Genomic DNA, 17,858 nt, shown 5'->3' on the forward strand with positions numbered 1-17,858 from the left:
TAAAAGAAAAAAGAAAAACAAACCAGGTGTGGTGACTCATGCCTAATCCCCACACTCAGGAGGCTAAGGCAAGCTCTCAAATCTGCATCCAGCCTGGGATATTATAGTTAGTACCTGAGCTGCAGTGTGAGACCCTGACTAAAAAAACAAACAAAAAACAGCAAAACAACAACAACAACAACAACAAAAAAAAAAAACCCACTAAGAACAAGCAAAATCAGGCATGGTGACACATGCCTGCAATCCAGTTTGAGGCCAGCATGCTCTATATAGTGACTTCCAAGCTAACCAGGGCTGCATAGTAAGACCTTGTCTCAGAACCAAAAACAAAACAAGAAACTAACAAAAAGACCTTGGGTTTGATTATCAGCATTGTAAAAACAAAACAAAAATATGGGGTTCCATAAAGGAGTTGGACTGACGCCCTTGCTCAGAGTGATAGGGACAGCTGCTGCCTGGTAATTTCTAGGAGCCAGGAGGGACTCAGCTGCCCGCCCTGTGCCCCCTCCCTGCCAGTGTCCCTGGCAAGCACACAGTTGTTAGGGCTGTTTCACATTCCTGACGTCCCATGTCAGCAGACAGATGCTGCTAATTCCCCTGTGCAAGCTTTACTGCTCCATCTTGCCTGCCCTCCCCAGCTGGCTCTGGGCAGCATAGCAGCAGCTGGGGCCTGGCCCCCTTGGTCTGCCCAGGTTCTGAGCAGCTTTCAAGCCTGTGAAAAGCTCCAGGCCTATCTCCAGAATGCCACTGGCAGCTCTAGTGAGAGTGACAGATAGACAACGCTCTGATCTGGGAAGCTCCAGCCCAGGGACAGGAAGCTGACAGCAATGAAATGGGCAGCTGGGAGGAAGGGTCGGCTCATGCACCCGGCGGGAGGGATAGTACCATGGCACTTACCCTCTCTGAGCCTCTGTTTTCCTGCCTGTAATGCAGGAATGAATGATGACACCTGCCAAACAGTGCTGGAGTGCTGAATAAACAACAGCTGTTACTGCATGGAGATTAGGACAGGGCCTGCCAGGCAGGGTGCTGTGCTGCAGAGTGGCAAGTTCATTCCCTTCTCATGGTGGCCCTTCCACGAAGGCATTCTCCTCAGCATTTCAAAGAGGACACAGGCTCAGAAGGAGGAAGTAACTGGCCCAGGTCACATAGGGAAAAATAGGAAACTGGGCAGTTAGGCAAGGTACCCTGTTCCCAACTACAGGAAGCCCACCTCATTCTCACTCTGTAGGTGGCCCAGCATTTCCAAGGACCCAGGAGGCTTCGGGGAGGCACAAAACAAAGACTGTTAGCTGGATGTGAATGGACATTGCTATGCGGAAGCACATATGAAACCCAGCTCAATGCTTTGACTGTGGTCCTTTAACCCAGTGTCTGCCACATAAGACCCTTCTCATGGGCTTTTCCTCCCAGGGGACACTTCTCCCACCTTTTACCTGGTCAAGCCCTAGCCACTTTTTTAAGAGCTCACACAAGGGCTGGGGATGTAGCTCACTTGGTAAAGTGCTTGCCTAACATTCATGAAGCCTTGGGTTGGATCCCCAGCACCACATCAACCAGGTGTTGTAGCACATACCTGTAATCAAGAAGAGGAAGCACCCAGGAGGTAGAAGCAGAAGGATCAGAAGTTCAAAGTCATCCTCACCGACATACCATATGGTCAGCCCAAGCTACATGAGACATGGTCTCAAAGGGGAAAAAAAAGCTTACTCAGATTTCAATTCTCAAGTAGCCTCCCATGTCCTCTTTCTACTGCTGCTGAGCCTAAAGCTGAGTTCCCCTCACTTAGGGACTCTCATTGCTATAAAGAGGGGATTCCCCACTTGGGAGGCAGAGGCAGGTGGATCTCTGTGAGAATAAGGCCAGTTTGGTCTCCATAGTGAGTTCTAGGCCAGCTGTGGCTACAGAGAGACCCTGTCTCAAAAAGACCAAAAACCTAGTTTTCCCTAGGTTAAGGGTATATCTCAGTTGGTAGAATGCTTGCCTACTATGCTGAAGTCCTGAGTTCCATCCCCAGCAATGCCTAGCCCTAGCATGGTGATGCTTACCTCTAATCCCAGCACTGTGGCAAGGGTCACTTAGACTTGCTGGCTGCCATTCTAGCTCCAGATTCAGTGAGAGACCTTGTCTAAAGGGAATAAGGAGAGGGAATAGAGCAGGACGCCTCTGGCCTCCACAAGCACATGTGCACAGAAAAACAGCCAAAGGCTGGGAATGGAGTGGTGGAACAGTTGCTCAGCCTATGCAAGGCTCTATGTTTGACTGACGGTACCCCAAATTTTCAATAAGAAGCAACCCCCTTCCATCCTCACTCATCCCATCTTCTGAGTCTTCTTGCAAACCCCCACACCCCCATCACATGCTTGCATAGCCCTTGATCTTGTTTAGCTGTTACCATTCTTGCTCTACCCCAAACCCAAGGCACACATGGCAGAACTAGGGCACAGTGAAGTGTTGTGAAGGAAGAAACAAAGATGACTCACTTGCAGGTCCAGGCATAGTCAGGTGTATATGGGAAAGCTTGTATACACTCAGTTCCCCATTGCCCACTACTTCCCACACTCCTGGGGGTCCTAAGTGGGAGCCCCCTCTTCACCTGCTGTGGGATTTGGCCTAATCTGGGAGTATGTGTTTGAGGCAGCTGCAGCTCTCTCCTCCACAGGAAATCTTTTTATTCTCTTACTACTGAAATCTGACCTTCATCAGCACCTGGGGTCCACGGCTGGAGTTTGTCCCCAAGAAGTGGCTGAGGATGGGGCGTGAAATCACCAACAGCTGAATCCAACCATCTTTCCCCATATCCTTTCCAGCTCCATCCCTGTTCGCATTCCACAGTACCAGCTCTTTCCAGGTCCCCTAGTGCCAGGCTACATTGTTCTTGGACTGGTGCTCTGGGACCAGCCTGACCTGGTCCTAGTGACCTTACCACCAGTCTCTGAGGCCTATGGCTTGAGCTCCATGTAGTTCTGGAACCTCCTGTCTACCCTTATACACTTCAGGGCTTGGCTCAGTTGTTCCCTCCCCCCAAGAAGCACACCTTTCCTGACTTCACAGCATAACCTAGGCATTCCACCTCTGTGCACCGCTGCAATAAACCATTGATGTCTATTTTCACCCAAAGCAGGGGTCTCATGGAACCCACCTTTGTGAGTTTAGGCTCAGTGCACAGCAGGCCACTCTGAGGCTTTTCAAATGACCCGGCAAGAAGGAAAATGAGGCTCCTGCCAGGGAGATCTTTTGGGCAGGGCCTGTCCTTCAAGAGTTAAGGTTCCTAGGAAATCAAAGGTCCAAGTCTTCCCTCCTGGGAAGCAAGAGAGGAGGCTCAGCTGGCAGGACCAGGACAGCCAGATTCATAATGGGTAGCAAGGCTTTAGAGCCTTCAAAACAGGGCATAGAAGCCAAGCATGGTAGTGTATGGCTGTAATCCTAGCACTTGAGGTAGAAGCAAGAGAATCAAGAATTTTAGGCCAGCCACAGCTACTTGGCAAGCTGGGAGCTAGCCTGAGTGAGGTACATGAGACCTTAACAACAACAACAAAAAAGCAAATAGCCCAGTGTTGTGGCGCACGCCTTTAGTCCCAGCACTTGGGAGGCAGAGGCAGGTGGATCTCAGTGAGTTCAAGGTCAGCCTGGTCTACATAGCCAGTTCCTGGCCAGCTGGGGCTACAGGGAGACCCTGTCTCAAAAAGACTACACACACACAAAAAAAGCAAAACAAAAAATTTCAAATAGAGGCTTAAAGGGCCAGCAAGTTGGCTTAGTGGGTAACAGTGTGAGGCATGAAAGCCTAACAACCTGAATTTGATTCTTTGAACCTACATAAAAGTAGGAGAAAACCAACTCCATAAAGTTGTCCTTTGACTTCTAAACACTTGCTGTGGCAAGTGCACACACACACACACACACACATACACATACACACACACTCATGATTTTTTTTTTTTTGAGCCAAGTCTCCCTGTACTCCTACCTGGCCTGGAACTCACTATGTGGACCAGGCTGGCCTTGAACTCACAGAGATCTGCCTACCTCGGCCTGCCTCTGCCTCCCAAGTGCTGGGATTAAAGGCATGCACCACCACACTTGGCCATGCTAAATTTTTTTTTTTTTTTTGGTCTTTTTGAGATGGGGTCTCCCTGTAGCCCCAGCTGGCCTGGAACTCCCTATGTAGACCAGGCTGACTCAGACTCACAGTGATCCACCAGCTTCTGCCTCCCAAGAGCTAGGATTATAGGCATGTGCCACCACCCCCGGCCCCAATACTTTTTTTTTTTTTTTTTTTTTTTGGTGTTTTTGAGACAGGGTCTCCCTGTAGTCCCAGCTGTCCTGGAACTCATTATGTAGACCAGGCTGGCCTTGAACTCACAAAGATCCACCTGCCTCTGCCTCCCAAGTGCTGGGATTCAAGGCGTACACCATTACACTCAGCACATTTTTTTAAGATTTTATTTTTTAAAAAAACTCTTGTGATTTTTTTTATCCGTTTTTATTTTATGTGTATGAGTGTTATGCCTGCATATGTGTTAAGTGCACCTGTGTTCTGCAGTGCCCACAGAAGACACAAGGAGCCATCTCTCCAGTTCCAAGTTTTATTTTCATTTTTTATTTACATATATATGTGTGTATCTGTGTGAGTGTGTATACCATGTGTGTGCAGGTGGCCACAGAAACCAGAAGAGGGTATCTTATCCCCTGGAACTGGATTTACAGGCAGCTGTGAACACCCTGACATGGGTGCTAGGAACCAAACTTGGGTCTTCTGGAAGAGCAGTGACTGCTCTTAACCACTAAGCCATTTTTCCAGCCCTCAAAATAAATTTTTTAAAAACTTAAAAATAGGGGCTAGGGTACTCACTTTGGCAGCACATATACTAAAATTGGAACAATTCATAGGGGTTATTAGTATGGCCCCTGTCCAAGATGACCCTCAAATTCATGAAGTATTCCACATTTTAAATTTTATTTATTTTATTTTATGTGGATGAGTATTTTGTCTGCATGTTCTAAGAACCCATGTTGTGCAATGCCCGAAGAGGCCAAATGAGGGCACTGGATTTCCTAAAACTGGAGTCATGGATGATTGTTAGCTGCCATGTAGGTACTGGAAACCCAACCTGGGTCCTTTGCAAAAACAGCCAGTGCTCTTAACTGCTGAGCCATCTCTCAAGCTCCCCATATTTTTTAAAAGGGGGCTGAGAATATAGTCAAAAGTCTAATGCTTGCTTGGCAAGCCTGAGGTCCAGGTTTCATCCCCTGGCACTAATAAACAAGCAAACAAATAGAAAGGGTCAGTGCTCAGATCCTGGTTATGTGATAGTTGCTGGGGAACCCACTGCAGGGATAAAAGAGGGCTCCCCACAACACAACTGATGTGGATGTGGGCCTCTCCATGCAACCCCTGAAGACAGTTCAGAGATGACTGATGTTTGGCCAGTTCACATAATGGAATCCTCTGGAGCAGCTTGTACAATGATGGGATTGTTCTATATCCCTAACTGTCCAGTTTGGTCACTGCTTGTGGTCACTACTTGTGGCTCCTGAACACTTGAAATGTGGATCATGCAGCTGAGGCATTCATTATTTACCCATTTGTTTATTTTTTTATTCATTTTTTTAGTGGTGTCAGGGATCAAACTCGAGGCCTCATATATGCCAAGCAGTCTACCACTGAGCTATATCCCCAGCCAGATTAGTTTATTATTTTATTTTATTTTTATGTATGTGAATGTTTTGCCTGCATCTATATGTTTATTATGTGCTTACAGTGCCCACAGAAGCCAGGAGAGGGTACTGGATCTCCTGAAACTGGAGTTACAGGCAGTTATGAGCCACCATATGGATGCTGAGTCCTGAACCTGGGTCCTCTGTAAGAGCAGCAAGTGTTCTTAACTGCTGAGCCATCACTCCAGCTCTCTATCTCTCTCTCTCTCTCTCTCTCTCTCTCTCTCTCTCTCTCTCGCACGCGTGTGCACGCGTGCTTTCTCTCTCTCTCTGCCAGCCCTGATTATTTTGCTTTATTTTTAAGTTTTTGTTGTGGTTTTTGGTGGGCTTTTTTTTTTTATCTTTTTGAGAGTCTTCCTGTAGCCCCAACTGTCCTGGAACTTGCTATTTAGAGCAGTCTGGCCTTGGCCTTGAACTCACAGAGATCCACCTGCCTCTCCCTCCTGAGGGCTGGCATTAAATGTGTGCACCACCATGCCTGCAAAAAATTTTTTTAAAAAAGAAAAATTTGGCTGGTCATAGTGGTGCATCCCTTTAATCCCAGCCCTTGGGAGGCAAAGACAGACAGATATCTATGGGATGGAGGCCAACCTGGTCTACATAGCAAGTTCCAGACCAGCTGGAGCTACAGAGAGACCCTGTCTCATAATAAATAAATAAATTAATTAAATAAAATAAAAAAGGAAAACAAAAGAAAAAGAAAATATTAAAGATCCCTATCTCCTGTTTATACATATTTCCAAAGTGGCCTAGCCCCAAACCTAGGATACCGCAGAGCCAGTTTCAGGAATTTTAGGTCTAGCACTCAACAAAGTAAGCCACATTCTAAGGCCAAACTGCTACCTGTCCATTTTACACATTCATGCTAAAAACAAAGCCCACTGGATGCAGTCTGAACTGGCCCCTAACCACTCCCAAAAGACCTTGCTTACCCATTCCCACCTAGGTCACCATGACCTTCCTGTTTTGTTTTGTTTTCTTTCATTTTTTTGCTTTATTTCTAATTTATGTATATGAGTGATTTGCCTACATGTATATAAGTAAGTGCACCCATGCATGCAGTGCCCATGGAGACCAAACAAGGGTGTCAGATTCCCTGAACTGGGGTTACAGACAGTTGTTACTACCATGTGGGTGCTGGGAACCAAATCTGGGTCTTCTGCAAGAGCAGCCAATGCTCTTAACCACTAGGCCATCTCTTCAGCCCCTACTTCTTTTGTTGTTGTTGTTGTTGTTGTTGTTTTACCATTCCAAACCCCCATGTACCTCAGGGCCTTTGTACTGTCAAATCTCATTGCCTACAGTAGTATTCCCCAGGGTCTTCTGGTTGGCTCTCATAACAAAGATCCCCTCTACCCTGGCTGAAGTTCTCCCATTAGTCTCCATTTTAGGCCCCTGTTTGTTGAGAAGCCAGAGGCTTGCCTTGTCCGCAGATACCTCAACTGCCTACAATGGGAGACTGTGGCTCAGTGCTAGAGCTTGTGCTCAGGGATGTCCTGAGTCCCTCCCCAGCACCAAACCTGGTGCTGCATACCTGTAATCTCAGCACTTGGGAGCTGAGAGCAGGAGGACCAGAAGTTCAAGGTCATCCTCGCACTACACAGCAAATTCAAAGGCAGCTTGGGCTACCTGAGAGCCTGACTTGACTCAAAAAACAAAAACAAAACCAGGCATGGTGTCACAAGCCTTTGATTCTAGCACTCAGGACGCAGAAGCCAGCCTGATCTACATAGCAAGTTCCAGGCCAGTTGAGACTACAGGGAGACCCTGTCTCAAAAAATAAACAAACAAAACAACAACAAAAACCAAAATAAAACAAAGCCAGACATGGTGGTTTCATGCCTGTAACCCCAATACTCAGGAGGCTAAGACAGGCAAATTGTGGTAAGTTCCAGGACAAGGTTGGGTGACATTAGAATGAGACCTTGTTTCAAAAAAACTAAAATCAAGCAATTTAAAAGGGGGGAGGGGGAGGCCAGGTGTGGTGGGGGCACGCCTTTAATCCCAGCACTTTAGAGGCAGAGGCAGGCAGATTTCTGAGTTCAAGGCCAGCCTGTCTACATAGTGAGGCAGCTGGGGCTACAGGGAAACCTGTCTCAAAAACAAAAGGTGGAGGGTGGGGGTCGAGGGAGATTGAGGTTAGTGTAGTGCCTCATGCCTATAATTTTTACATTTGAGAGGCTGAGAAAAAAGGATCAGGAGTTCAAGGCTAGTCTGAGCTACATGACCCTGTCTCAGGCAGGGGAGATGGTTTAGCAGGTAAAAGTGCTTGCTGTCAAGCCTGATGACCTGAGTTCAATTCCCTGGAACCCACATAGTAGAAGAGAACTGACTCACAAGTTTTCCTCTGAGCTCCACATACATGTTATGGAACACATGTACCCACACATATACACACAAATAAATAAATGCAATAATTTTTTTTGGTCTTTTTGAAACAGGGTCTCCCTGTAGCCTCAGCTATGTAGACCAGGCTGGCCTTGAACTCATAGAGATCTGCCTGCCTCTGCCTTCCAAGTGCTGGGATTACAGGTGTGTACCACCACACCTGGCCTTATAATTTTTACTTTTTTTTTTAGCTTTTAAAAAATATTATTTTTATTTTATGTGTATGCATGTATTTCCTGCATGTATGTAAGTGCACCTGTGTCGTGCAATGCCCACAAAGGACAGAAGAGGCTGTTGGATCCCCTGGAACTGGAGTTACAGACAATTGTTAGTTGCCATGTGGGTGCTGGGATTTGAACTTGGGTCTTCTGCCAGAATAGCCAGTATTCTTAACTTCTGAGCCATCGCTCCAGCCCCAATAATTTTTAAACTTAAAAGGAAAAAAAATACCTTGTCTCGGGGCTGGAAAGATGGCCCAGCAGTTAAGAGCACTGACTGCTCTTGCAGAGGACCTGGGTTTGATTCTCAGCACCCACATGGTGGCTGCGAACCATCCTTAACTCCAGTTTCAGGAGAATCCGAAGCCCTCTTCTGACCTCTGTGGCATTGCACAACACAGGTGCACTCACATCCATGCAGGCAATACACCCATACACATAAAATAAAAATAATAATAAATAAAATATTAAAAACAAACAAAACCCTTGTCTCAAAACACCAAAAATCAAAAACAAAACTTGGGGTAGTAGCTCATGCCTATATCCCCAGTATTTAGAAGGCTGAGACAGGAAGATCACTGTGTTTGAAAGCTAGCCTATACTACAAAGTGAATTTCAGGATATCCTTGGATACAGACTAAGATCCTATCTCTAAAACAAAAGGAAAGAAAAGAAATAAAAGCCTGGTCAATGATACCTCAAGGAGGAGACCTCGGGGCCATCCTAAAGGATGAAGAGCTAGACAGACAGGTAAGTGTGGATATGTGAGCGAGTGAACCTACCAAATGTCTCCTGAGCACCTACTAACAGTCAGGTGTTCCTTCAGTCACCAGGTGCCCAGTAAGGAAGATAGGCCTGGTTTCTGCCTCTCGGGAATTTCAAATTAAACAAACATTCCAGAAAATTCTGACTTGGATTATAATAAAGTTCTGAAGATCACCTGCTTATACAGTCTTACCAGGACTGATGCTGGCCAGGCTCAGGAAAGGGCTCTATGAGGGATTGTATCTGAATGACAGGAGGACAGTGCTTCACCTTGCAATGAGTGGAAGAAGAGCATTCCAAGGAGAGGGAATGTAAAGAGCCCTGTAAAGGCCTAGACAAGGCAGAGAGAAGCAGGGGGCATTTTGAGGAACTCCAGGTCAGCCGCCCAGACAGACACATGCAGAATAAGGAAGAGCATGGTGTCAAATGAGGCCAGTCTGCAGAAAGTCTCTTCGGAGGTGATTTCATCTTAAGGCCAGTGAAGAGACCAAAGAGTCAGGGTTAGTGGGATGTGGAGAGTCAGGTGAGGTGAGTGTGTTAGAGACAGAGTTGGGAACTGGCACATGGCCTCCTATGGGGACAGACATGAAGAGCTGCAGAGTGTTCACAGCTACTCAACCGGACTCCCATCCCTGACCTGGGTCCAGTGTCTCCCAGAAGGTGGTAGCAGGTGAGATGTTGAAGGACTTGCTAATGGGATGGAGTGAAGAGACTAGGAGAAGGCTAAAAACTCAGAGATGGGGCCGGTGAGTAGCTCACTGCAACAATACTTGCCCAGCATCAAGGAAGGGTGAGTGCTTCAGGGGCCCGAGAATGCATGGCAAGGCAAATGATAGTGAAAATAGAAATTAGATCAATATGCTTCGTTTGACCCTGAAAAAAGTAATTGAGCCAGCATCACCCCAGTTCTACCATCCTGTGACCTGCACCCCAAACATCCTCAGTCCCACTCATCTTTGGCTCTTCATCTCTTCTTTTTTTCTCTCCATAAATCTCTAGTTTATGAGGGGTATCAGAGGGAGACCCTGCTGAGGGTGACATACTGGCGCCACCTCCCGGTAGCCTTGGGAAGTGCAGCATCCTAGTTTGAGTGGAGGTGTGAGTTAGAGACCTGGAAGCAATGTCACCATATGTCACAATGTCACAATGTTACCCTGCTTAGTCACCATAGGGTCATTCCTGGAGGGCAGTGTTCTTCAGAATGAAGTTGCTAATTCACATTCCACTTTACCCATGGGAATTATGGGTAATTACTCCTATCAAAGCCCTCCACTGACTTCAGAATTGGGTCAAAGCTTAACCAAGGCCTGCAGGGTCTCTCCCTCCTCCATTGCACTCCACTGTATGGGCACTCCACATGAGTTCCTCCACCCCACCACACGGTGTTCCTAGAACACTCTCTCCCTCCCTCTTGATTCTCCAGACTCTTACTTCTCTTTCAGGTCTTAAATTCCCTGTCCTCAGAGATCATCCAGTACCTGTGCAATAGCCACAGGTTGGGGGAAGTGTCTCAGACAGGGGAACAGTAAGTACAAAGGCCCAAGGTGCCTTCAAGGAGACAGAAGTAGATCTGGCAGGGCATATCTGATGGGCCTGGTGAGGGGTTGAGTCTCTGGTGAAGAGTGGAAGATTTCCAGAAGCAAAGAACACAGTCACATGTATTTAGAAAGATTCCCATAAAGATGCCCAGTGCAAAACACGAGAGTGAGTTCAGGTAGAAGAGGTGAGGGTTGCATGGGAGACAGAGGATGGAAGCTTGTACTCATAGGACCCTGTATCAAACTGATCAGGTCCTGCAAATAGGGCTCCCAATCTTTAGCTCTAGCTTTCCTGGGCACAAGGTAGGCCTGCAGAATGCCAGACCCACACTGCTGCTTCACACCTTTGAGGGAACCTTAACTTACTCTAGTGTTTGCTATGCTAGCTCTGTCTTCTGTGCCAACCTCCCCAACACCTGACTTCCTAACTTCGGTTGGGAGGCCAAACTTGTGGCTTGTGGGAGCTGCCACTTCATTTTACAGAGGACCCTTAGGTGCAAAGTTGGGGAATCAGCTATGAGGGGGAAAGATGAGATTTGAGCCAGTGTCTGTATGCCCTCCCACCATTCCAGGTGCCCTAGCAGTTACAGGGTATAGTTACATGGTTCTATTATCTTGACTATGTGATGTTACCTAAGTGGTTTTACCTTATGCTGACTGAGGATTACCTCCTCTTTTCCTGACTCAGTGTTCTCTTCTGCAAGATGGGAGTGTTGGTTACTTTTTCTCATTGCTGTGACAAATACCCAACGAAAGCAACTCAAAGGGGGAAGGGTTTATTTTGACTCACATTTTGAGGCACAGTCCATCACTGTGGGAAGAAGGAGCATTGACAGCTGGTCACATTGCAGCCACAGTCAGGAAGCACTGGGAGATGAATGCCAGTGCCCAGTTCACTTTCTTTTTATTCAGTGTGAACCTGGAGTCCTTTCAGGGCAGGTCTCCCTCAGTTCTGGAAATACCTACAGATTGTTTCCATGGTGATTCTAAATCCAGTCACATTTACAATGAGATTAACCATCACAGGGACAATCATCACAATCTTCCCAGTAGTATTTGTAAATCGTAGGTGGAATGAATACCCATACAACCCAGGATAGCACAGGTGGCACTCAACAAATGGTTGCTGTTCCTAGAAATGTAGTCATGGGAGGTTTACATGTTCACAAAGTGATTCTGGGAAGGAAAGAGAAAGCAGAGTCTCGGGGAAGGTTTGGAGCTAAGTCATGGTGATTTTCAAGCACAGAGCAACTATCTGGGCAGCAGATTTTTTTTTTTTTTGGACAGGGTCTTACTATAGCCTTAGCTGACCTAGAACTCACTACGTAGACCAGGCTGGCAGGCTGGCTTTGAACTCACAGAGATCTGCCTGCCTCTGCCTTTGCCTCCCAAATGCTGGGATTAAAGGCATGAGCCGCTGCTGCCACCAGTACCACCAGTATCACCAGCACCACCAGCACCACCAGCACCACCACTACTACCACACCTGACATGGAGTTTTTGTTTTGTTTTGTTTTGTTTGTTTTTGAAATAGAGTCTTGTGTAGCACTGGCTGGCCTTGAATTTACAATGTAGCAGAGGATGACCTTGAACAATGATTACTACTTTCTCCTCCTCTTTCTCCTTTTCCTCTTCTTTCTCCTTTCTCTTTCTCCTCTTCCTCCTTTTTGAGATAAGGTCTCACTGAGTAGCCCTGACAGGCCTGGAACTCACAGAGATCTGACCACCTCTGCCTCCCAAGTGCTGGGATTAAAGGCATACCATTTAACCACCATGCCCAACCTTGAACCATGAACTTCTGATCCTCTATCTCCCCAGCTCCAAGTTACAGGTATGTACCATCAAACCTAGTTTTTGTTTTGTTTTGTTTTTTGGGGTTTTTTGGTCTTTTTGAGATAGGGTCTCCCTGTAAACTGGGTATGTAGACCAGACTGGCCTTGAACTCACAGAGATCTGCCTGCCTGGCTTTTAAATTTTATTTATTTATTTATTTATTTATTTTTTATTTTTTGGTCTTTTTGAGACAGGGTCTCCCTGTAGCTCCAGCTGTCCTGGAACTCACTATGTAGACCAGGCTGGCCTTGAACTCACAGAGATGCGCCTGCCTCTGCCTCCTAAGTGCTGGGATTAAAGGCATGTGCCACCATGCACAGCTTTAGTTATTATTTTTATTTTATGTGTCTGAATGTATTTCGTGCCTGTGGGTGGGTGCACCTGTGTTGTGCAGTGCCTGTGGAGGTCAGAAGAGAGCATCGATTCCCCTGGAACTGGAATTACAGACGGTTGTTAGTCATCATGTGGGTACTAGGAATTGAACCCAGCACTTCTGGAAGAGCAACCAGTGCTCTTAACCACTGAGCCATATTTCTGACCCCTAAACCTAGTTTTTGTGAGGGGCTTTGGATATTATACTCAAGATCCTCCAAAGGTTCAAGATTAAAAAGTCACAATTAGTGCCCTATACCCAGAAATGAGCTACTCTCTTCTCTAAGATGACAGCACTGGCTTTGGGACCCAGAAGACACCAGACAGCAGACAAGGATATTGGCAACAAGGGAGCCCATACTCAGGCTTTAAAGAACTGGAGTCCAACTGATCCTTTCTTGGGTGAGGACTTCCTCTATGTAATTCCCCTACTAGACACATGGTGGTAGCAGTGCACCATGAAAACTCTGCTTCTCACTCTCAGCCAAAATAAAAACTAAATGGGGACCAGCTATATGGCTCGACAGGTAAAGGCACTTGCTGACAAGCCTGTTGACATGAGTTCGATTCCTGGAACCCATGTTGTAGAAAGACAGAGCTGACTCCTGAAAGTTGTCCTTTGACTTCCATACATGTGCTGAGATGTGTGTGCACACACACATAGACACACAAAATAAAATGTCTTTTTTTTCTTTCAAAAAAGCTAAGTAGTAGTACCTTTAAATGTCTTGGAGATCAGCTGAGAATCCTTACCACATCTTTATGATGAAACGTCCATTCATATCCCCAACTGACATACAGAAATGATGGTTTAGAGAAGTCAGATAGCTCACCTGAGATTGCCCAACCAGGATTTGAACCCTGGTCAATGCATGTCCCAATCTGGCTGCAGCAGCTCCCTATCCTAGACTAGCAGTCAGCCTGGAGAATGAAATATAAGAGAAGACAACAATTTTTTTTAGGTCATTTATGTACTATTTGCAAAAGTGATGAGGCGTTGAGACTGTCTGTACCTCTGGTGTAAAAGGTTGGTATGAGGGATGAAGCCTCCTCTTTCTCCTTCCATACCAGCACTAAACACTCAATTCCCAGGCTCTTTTAATTAAAAAAAAAAAAAGGAGCACTGGGTGTGGTGGCACACACGTTTAGTCCCAGCACTTGGGAGGCAGAAGCAGGTGGATCTCTGAGTTTACGGCCAGCCTGGTTTACATAGCTCCATGACAGCCAGGGCTACAGCATGAAACCCTGTCTCAAAAAACTAGCCAATTGGGGCTAGAAAGATGGCTCAGATATTAAGAATACTGGTGCTTTTCCAGAGGATCGAGTTTCAGTTCCCAGCACCCACATGACAGCTAACAACCATCTGTAACTGCAATTCCAGAAGCTCTGAAGTCCTCTTCTGACCTCCCACAGGCATTGTACAACATACTATCCCAATTTTATTTATGTTTTATTATTTATTTAGGTTCTGGGAACATGCTAAGCAAGTGCTGTACCAACTAACTAGGTACAACCCCAGCCTCGAGCATTCTTTCTACATGTATTTAATCATCACTGCACTATTCATAAAAGGCCAAAATACTCAAGTTCCCAGCAGGCATCATAAATATTTATGTATATATTATTATAAATAAACACAGCTTAATTTTTAAAAAAAAGAACTGAATGGAATCTAGGGCTGAGAGCACACTAGGCAAGTGCACTAACTACTGCTGAACTATATCCCTAGCCTCAACATATATTTATTAAGTGGCTGGCATTGGCCTGTACCTGTGAAACATCTGGGTATTGTGTTTGTAGTTCTGGGACAAATCTGGGCTAGAGATTGAGTTCTGGCATTGCTACATTTGGAAGGTGCAAGTGTAGATGAGATCCCTTGAGGAGGTGAGCAGATGACAAGCACGCTGTGCCTCGGATGGGACCCTGGGACACCTCTGTATGGCAGAAGCGTGGGGCAGGCAGAGGGAAGGCATACCCATCACATGGAAGCTAGGGAAGTGGTAGTGATTGAGGTAAGAGGAGACCAGAGAATACTGGGAAACACAGGGAAAAACAAACAAACAAAAAACAAACAAAAAAAACAAAAAACAAGCAGCTTCCAAAGGCTAAAGTCAACGTTGCCTCAAGTGGAGAAGCAATGATTGCTAGGCACCAGATTCACCTTAGTGGCAATACCAGGGACCTGAAGTCAGATTACAATAGGAACAAGGAGAGACATGGGAGGGGAGGGGAGGGGAGGGGAGGCTGAGCCTGGTGACAGTTAATTTTCTTTTATTAGGGAGAAAGGAAAAAAGGAGAGAGAGAGAGAGAGAGAGAGAGAGAGAGAGAGAGAGATCATTTGTGTGGACTGCCAGGAGAAGAGAAAGAAGACAGGTAAGGATTGGTACTTTGTTGGGGCAAGAGGCATAAAAGCTTGAGGAAGCAGGAGGACAGGAAGACGTACACCAGGATACTCAGATGGCTGGCCTAGTCCTGCTCCTCTCCTCCTAGCATGAAGTAGGATTAGTAGCAAATTCAGATAAATGGGCACCAAGCACCTGCTGGATCTGGGGCACGCTGGACAGTAACAGGAATTGGAAGTCCTTTTCCTGTTCCGCCCACCGCGCAGAGATCACCTTGAACGCGATCTCCCTCCATTCCAACTGCACGGCCTTGGCTACGGGCACTGCGGATTCGCCCATAGGAGCCACCTGACCCAGGGAGCAAATCCGAGCCGCCGTCCCCTGAATGCAGTCCCATGTGCGGCCCACAGCGGAAGGCGGGCTTGAGGCAGGGCGGGCCTGGCGTCTGCAAAGAGCTCCGAGGTCGGAGTGGGAAGCTGAGGACCAGCCTTTCACCATCCTGCAGGAGCAAGCGGCCCCACACCCGGTGCCAGGACATCCTACCCTTTGCTAAGTCTCACTCTTCCCTCTCCCTTCTCCGGCAGTTATCAGCCTCTCCACTGGTCCAAAATAGTGTTTTTATTGTTGTTGTTCGGTTGTTTTGAGACAGGGTCTCCCTGTAGCCCCAGCTGACCAGGAACTCACTATGTAGTCCAAGTTGTCCTCGAACTCACAGAGATCCACCTACATCTGCCTCCCTCCAGAGTGCTGGGAAAATAGTGTTTTAAACCCAGTCTGGTGCCTCAGGCCTGTAGTACCAGAATTGCAAGAATTATGAGTTCAAGGCCATCATGGACAACAGCATTGAGACTTTTAAAAAATATTTTATTTATTATTTTATGTGTATGAGTGTATTGCCTGCATGTATGTGAGTGCACCCGTGTCATTGCAATGCCTCAGAGGTCAGAAAAGGACTTCGGATTCCCCTGGAACTGGAGTTAAAACCGTTTGTAGCTGCCATGTGGGTGCTGGGAATCGAGCCTGGGTCCTCTGTAAGAGCAGTCAGTGCTCATGACTGCTGAACCATCTCTCCAGCCCCCAGTATTGGGCCTTTTTAGGCTGGGCATGGTGACGCATGCCTTTAATCCCAGCACTCGGGAGGCAGAGGCAGGCAGATCTCTTTGAGTTCGAGGCCAGCCTGGTCTCCATGGTGAATCCAGAACAGCTTGGGGCTACAGGGAGACCCTGTCTCAAAAAGACCAAAAAAAAAGTGTTTATTTTTAATTATGTGTATGGGTACACATGAGTACAGGGGCCCTCAGAGTCCAAAAGCATTGGACCCCTGAAGCTGGAGTTAAGGGAGTAGAGAGCTGCCTGATGTGGGTGCTGGGAATGAGACTGGTCCTCTGCAAGAGCAATATGTGCTATTAACCACAGCGTGCAATCTCTAGACCCAGTACTAAGACTATTTAAAAAAAAAAAAAAAAGGAAGAGAGGAAGTGAAGGAGGAGAGGAGGAAGGGAGGAGGAAAAACAGGAAGGGGGGGAAGAAGAGGAGAAGTAGTATTTTGGGGATTGGGAGATAGCTCAGTTGGTAAAAGGCCTGCCAGGCAAGCCTGAGGACCTGAGTTGCCCCAGCACCCACCTAAAAAGCAAGGGGTGGTGGCACCAGCTTGTAATACCAACCCTGGGGCCCACTAGCCTGCCAGTCTAGCCTCATTGTTGAGCTCTGGGTCCCAGTGAGAGACCCTGTCTAAAAAACAAGGTGAATGGCTTCTAAGGAGTGACATCTGAGGTTGACCTCTGGCCTGCACTTGTACCTTTACACCCCACACAAATAATAATAATAAAGATAAATGAAATAAATGTAATTTTAAAAGGTAGACTTGGGCTTCACAGAGATGGTTTAGTGGTTAAGAGCGCTGGCTGTTCTTGCAGAGGACTGGGGTTCAGTTCCCAGGACCCACATGGTGGCTCACAACCATCTGTATTTCCAGTTCCAGGGGATCTGATGCCCTCTTCTGTCCTGAGGGTACTTCACACACATAGTGCACTTACATACATGTAGGCATACCACTTATACACATAAAAAATAAATCTTTAAAAATAAAAGGTAATGGGAGGCAGAGGCAGGCAGATCTCTGTAAGTTCAAGGCCAGCTGGGACTACAGGGAGACCCTGTCTCAAAAAGACCAAAAGATAAATTAAAATAAAATAAAATAAAATAAAATAAAATAAAATAAAATAAAATAAAATAAAGATGGGACTGGAGAGATGGCTCAGCAGTGAAGAACACTGACTGTTCTTATAGAAGACCCGGGTTCAAATCCCAGCACCCACATGGCAGTTAACAACTGTCTGTAACTCCAGTTCTGGGGGATCCGACAGCCTCTTCTGCCCTCTGCGGGCAGGTGCACTTACCTACAGGCAATGCACACATACACATAAAAATAAAAATAATAAAAAAATATTTAAAAAAATGAAAAGGTAGTATTTTAAGTATGGGGTATGCCTAAGTAGCCTAGCATTTATGATTGTCAGCACCATAAAAAGTAAATAAATGGGGGCTGGAGAGATGGCTCAGTGGTTAAGAGCACTGATTGCTCTTGCAGAGGACTCGGATTCAATTCCCAGCACCCACATGGCAGCTACAAACTGTCCTTAACACAAGTTCCAGGGGAATCTGAAGCCCTCTTCTGACCT

At 46.5% G+C, this 17,858-nt stretch overlaps 1 non-coding gene across 1 annotated transcript; it reads left to right on the plus strand.

Annotated features, from left to right (window-relative positions):
* The first annotated feature begins 4,847 nt into the window (after positions 1-4,847).
* Positions 4,848-4,955, plus strand: LOC115069995. The gene has a single exon (XR_003849212.1). It is a non-coding gene; the product is annotated as a U6 spliceosomal RNA (small nuclear RNA).
* Positions 4,956-17,858: the final 12,903 nt, after the last annotated feature.

This window comes from Nannospalax galili, unplaced genomic scaffold (assembly GCF_000622305.1).
Source record: "Nannospalax galili isolate Female #2095 unplaced genomic scaffold, S.galili_v1.0 scaffold1115, whole genome shotgun sequence".
In the NCBI taxonomy this organism is placed as follows: domain Eukaryota; kingdom Metazoa; phylum Chordata; class Mammalia; order Rodentia; family Spalacidae; genus Nannospalax; species Nannospalax galili.